Below are 5,809 nucleotides of genomic sequence, written 5' to 3' on the forward strand. Positions count from 1 at the left end.
TTAAGAGCATGAAGAAAAATTGATAATAAAAGTAAATTACAAAGTTGTTTAAAATTGCACATTCTTTCTAAAGCATGAAAGAAAAAAATGTGGGTTTCATGTCCCTTTAACCTTGATACATTTGCAAAATGAGTTGCAGTGCACTGTGACAGTAAAGGGGTTAGCAGTTTAGAACGAATAAAATGAAATGAGAAGTCTTGGATATGCTATTTGACCCAAAAAACAGTAGCACCAAGGCTGTTAAAGGGACATGAATCCCAAACATTTAGCTTTGTTCCCATGGTATTTTTTGATGACGCGATACCTAGGTAGGTGTCTGGAGCAGGAAATAGTGCTGCCATCTAGTGCTCATGCAAATGGACAACATTGTTGCAAAACTTTAGTGCTCCAGATGTGCACGCTCCTGAGCTTTTTTTCAACAAAACATATCAAGAGAATGAAGAAAATTGTATAATAGAATTCATTTAGAAAATTGTTTAAAATTGCATGCTCTATCTAAATTTGTAAAAAAAACAAAACTTGTGTGGGTTTCATGTCCCTTTAAAGCATGACATTTATCAGCATTGATTTTATCAGGCCCACTTAGCTAATGCAATATTTAAAGGGACAGTAAAGTTAAAATTAATCCTTAACAGACTAGATAGAGCATAAACTTTTAAATAACTTTCTATTTACTTTTATTACCAATTTTGCTTAGTTCTCTTGGTATCCTTTATTAAAGAGTAATCCTAGGTGTGCTTAGGAGTGTGCATGTCGCTAGCCGTTTGGAAGCTGTGTTTGCAACATTGTTTATAGCAATGTTATACATAGTTGCAAGCACTTCTTCCATAGACTGCTAAAAGACAAATCATCGCTCACAAGCTTATATCTGCCTACATAGCATTAATCTCCAACAAAGAATATCAAGAGAACAAAGCAAATTTGATAATACAAGTAAATTTGAAAGTTGTTTAAAATCACATGCTCTATCTGAAACATGAAAGTTTAATTTTGCCTTTACTGTCCCTTTAGCCAATAGTTTCTTAAATGTGCACATATTTTATTCCAAGTATTATTTTATGCTTTAATGCTTTTTTTTTAATTCCCTTTGTAAAAGAAATATTTTCCCCCCACAAATCTGTTGGTTAAAATGTAGCACCACATACATACGAAGTGACCTAAAACAAGGTTGAAATTTACACTAATATATTTCTTTTACTGTTTATTTTTGTTTGAGGCATATCCTAAATAACCAGGCTAGAACGGTTAACCAAAACAGTTTACAGTTGTATTGTTTATGGAGTTTAAATGGACATAAAAGTGGAAAAAGAAAATTCTCTAATGTGTTGCACCAGTGTGCTGACCAGTTATCTTAGCCCCGCCCACCAGTGAAAGAACTATAACCACTGTGGTGCAGTGTGGGGGAGCTTAGCCCCCTCTATATGATGGTGATCATATCTTAGAGGTAGGTTAAAAAGGAGTGTGTGTGCCACAAAGCTGGAGTTCTATTTTCTCATCCTCAGACCTCAAGGGCTTAAATAAATGTATATGTTTGCCTTTGTATGCATATCTGGATCTTGTGTGAGTGTGTGGGGGAGGGAGTCTGCTTAAATGCCAGGGCATATTTTTGGTCCCAGGTCAGAGCTGATTACAGCATTTTACTACTACTCTGTTGCTTGCTATTTAACATAGTTAAAGTGACACTGCCCTATAAAATTTGTCTTCTCATAATGTGTTACAAATGGCTTGTTTAACGTACTGTAGAGCATTACATGTATAGCAAAAAGTGTATTCATGTTTATTTTCTATTTGAAATAGCTGGTGTTGCTGATTAAAACATCACCTGTTTTTCTTAGGGCATGCCTATAAAAATGCTCTGAGCCTGTAGGGTAAAGCAGACCTGCTAATGTTATCTATGTCTAAACATAGTTCACTATCGAAATGCTAATTATGGCTAAGCACATCATGATATTTCTGATTCAAAAATCTTTCTCTCACATATCCCCCACTTGAAGATTAATTAGTGCTATTTCTCCTGTTTACATAGCTTTTCTACATAGAATATGTTTGTTAATTATATTTTCGTGTAGGTGGTAATTTCTACAGGCAAAATTAGCTATTTAAAATGAAAAAAATAAATGTAAAATACATGTTTGCAAACAATTACATTTTAGTGTAAAATGGTCTTTTTAACCCCTTAACTGCTGAGCCATTTCCACCCCGTGCTGAGCTGGACCTTGATATGCACATTTCGGGGCCTGATGATAAAATTTGAGTGCAGCATTCAAAGGGGCTGAAGTCACTGAATGCTAAAAGAAAAACCGTGGATCCCTCCAGAACTGAGAGGTTTCTCACAAGATCCTAGAAAGGCAAATTTTGCTATACTTGTCTAAGGGACATTCCCTGCATCTCTGTATGAGAAGGAGAGACAAGCCCAGTGCAATATCGCATGACATGAGAGTTTTGTTACACTTTGTGCTTTGCATTTTATATTACTTTTAACTTCGGATTGGGTTATTTTAGTATTATTACATTTAAGCTTTGCACTTTCTGTTTGATACTTTAATACATTTAGATTTAGAAACAGCATGGAAATAAAGTGACCCGAGAGAACCGTGCGTACCCTGATACCGGGACGCTGCAAACACTAACTCTGAAGACTATATAGGAGGTATATCCGATGAAACCCCGGGTCAGCCCCGAAGTGGGAGGGGTGAAATGCGTCATCTTCCTGAAGCATGCTTACTACATGGATGCTGTGTTGCAGTTTGGCTTGTGGCCGGTGCCAAAGTGTTTTGTTTGCCTTTTGCACAGTGGCAGGGATTGCTAATACAGACTACCTATAACAAGTATATTGCTAGAGATTGAGCACTTCAGCGTTTTGGGCCACATATGGTATCAGTGAAAGAGTTTTCCTGGATGCAAAAGGTAAAAGAGGATAAGGCATTATTTATGTTGTAGAAGGCGTAATCCCACCAGTGCATTGATCAGATATCAGAGGTATAAATTTTTGCAGCCATAACTAGCAGACCTAATCATGCCATATGTCCTTGAAAAAGGAACTTACACCAAGTATATTTGTCCTGGAGCGTGCGGTAGCACTAAGTGCCAAGGAAAATAAGAACAATAACTTTTGTGAGTTTGTTATACCTAGAGCGTGCAAGAGGCTCTAAGGGCACTTGTGGTAATCAAAGGACTGCTGCTCATACTATTTCCATATGGTTGTGTCCATTTTTCTGTTTTAAATGTAAATTAATTTTCCTTTTTGTATCTCATTGTGATTATGGTGCTTTATATCAATTCACTTTGCAATTAAATTTCACTTTTGGTGCAACCTCGGCCATACTTTGGCACAAAGTGAGGACTAGCATTTTGATGGCATGCAAATTAAAATGTTTTTAAAATAATGTTTTTAAAGTCCCTGTGTTACTTTAACAAATTTGGATCTTCCTTTATATATTTCTGTATATATTTTACAAATTACATTGCACTTTATATTTGATATATTGTAAATTGAAACTGACAGCTTCAGAAAGTAGGAGGGACAAGGGAGTCCCTTGTGCTGATCAGGGAGTTCCCAGGATATGTCTGAAGCTCTGAAGCTTTCTCACAATTCTTGTGAAATGCTGTAAGAATTTTAAACAAGCTGGTCTAACTGAATTATCTCAGCAGCTGTATGCAGGTGCAGTTTACTCAATTTAAAATACACATATTTAACAGAAAAGTAATATATACTAAACAAAAGCATGTTAAATTGTAATGTAAACATTTCAGTTTAATTTGTGTTAGCTGCAAACTGAGCCTTTATATCAGCCCCAGGTGTTTTCTTCTCTCCTACTTGTGAAAATTTAAAACCTAGAGAGCCTCATTACTTTTTATAGAAGGCATCTATAATGTCTCTGGGACTTCCAGGTTCCACACATTTTCAAGTAATGAAGCTCCCTGGGAAAAAAAGTTTTTCAGTTTTAACATAGAAGAAATACAAAGTGCAATGAAATTTTTAAAATATATGCATACATATACAAAGTATGATCCTAATTTGTTAAAGTTACGCAGAAACTGTGAAAACAATCAAAATTTGTAAGATCACTATCCTTCTGTATACAAAATTAAATACAAAATAGAAAGTTTAAATGTAATACAACTTTATCAGAAATCTAAATTAATATAAGATACAAAGCACAAAATATAAATGCAACAGAACTATTATGTCATGCAGTTCTGCACTGGGCTTGTCTTTCTTTCACATACAGAAATGCAGGTAATGCCCCTTGGAGAAGTATAGCAAAATCTGCCTTTTTAGAATTTCACAAAGGATCTCACAGTGCTGGAGAATCTTTTTAGGTCTATATCATCAGGCCCCTGGTGAGCTAATGACTAGAGGCATATTTGCATAGTCAACAATTACCAGCAAGCTTTCAGTAGTACATTGTTGCTGCTAAGCCTACTAGCTATTAATTTAAAAAAAGGCAACAACAAAACATAGTAAATTTAATAAGAGAAGCTAAAAAGTCTCTATTAGAATCATAAACGTTTAATTTTGGCTTTCATGTCATTTTAAAAATGCAAACTCTAATAAAGAAAACTGCTATTTATTGTTTGTTGTTTTTAAACTTCTTGCCCCTTGCAAGATAAATCACAGAAATAGCTCCAAAAGCCAACTTCACAGTCAATGCAGACAGGTCACCCAGCCATTTATACACAATACAACACTTTTTCATGCTGGATCTGAAGCAGGTTTGAAAAGTCTCTGTTTAAATTGACATAGAGCCTTTAATATAAATGGTGCAATTTGAATTTCATACCTTTCTTAGATATTATGGAATATCTGATTGGGTGGATATACTGGGGGGTAAATTTATTATTCCTGCAGGCAGACAGGTCGACAAGTAGTGAGCCTGTCTGCCAGCAATCGCCACTTGGGAAGTTTCATCACAGGGCGAAATTTAACATTGCACAAGAGAGGTCATGTGCAATGTTGTCCCCTGCTCCAGCACACCCAATTGCGATAAATCAGGGCATGTCGATCTGACTTGAGTGAGTGTCAAGGTGATTGATCTCAATACTTCTGAGGTGGTGGAGAAGAAAAAATAAGCAGTTTTATCTTGTTAATTTTGTGGAGCAGGTTCGCTTATGTGAGCCTGCTCCACATAGCCGAAAAAGCTGCGAACACAGCTTAAAAAATGTATCCCTAGGGATGGTTCCTTGTTGCAATATATTTGTTAACTATAATATACAGTGGCAAAATAAAAGTTTGTGAACCCTTTGGAATTAGTTAGTTTTCTGCATTAATTGGTCATAAAATGTCATCTCACAAATGTCACAAGTATAGGCAAACACAATGTGCTTAAGCTAACAACACACAAACAATTATGTTTCATGCCTTTATAGAATACATCCCATTAAACATTCACAGTGCTGTGGAAAAAGTAAATGAACACTTAGATTTAATAGCTAGATAATCTTTCTTTGGCAGCAATAACCTCAACCAAGACCATAACGTTTAGGAGAAATTTTGGACCACTCTTCCTTACAGAACTGCTTTGGCTCAGCCATATTCTTTGGATGTCTGGTGTGAATAGCTCTCTTGAGGTCATTCTACAGCATCTCTATGGGGTTAAGATCTGGGCTCTGGCTGGGCTACTCCAAAGGGCGGATTTTCTTATTTTTTTAAGCCATTCTGTAGTGGATGTTGTTACTTCCATGTGTAAGATTATTGTCCTGCTTCATCACCCAGCTTCAGCTGTCACACAGCCACCATGATATTATTTTGTAGGATATCTTGATAAACTCAGGGATTCATTCTTCCCTTGATGTTGACAAGTTACCC

The sequence above is a fragment of the Bombina bombina genome, chromosome 4 (genome assembly GCF_027579735.1).
Source record: "Bombina bombina isolate aBomBom1 chromosome 4, aBomBom1.pri, whole genome shotgun sequence".
NCBI classification, from domain to species: Eukaryota; Metazoa; Chordata; class Amphibia; order Anura; family Bombinatoridae; genus Bombina; species Bombina bombina.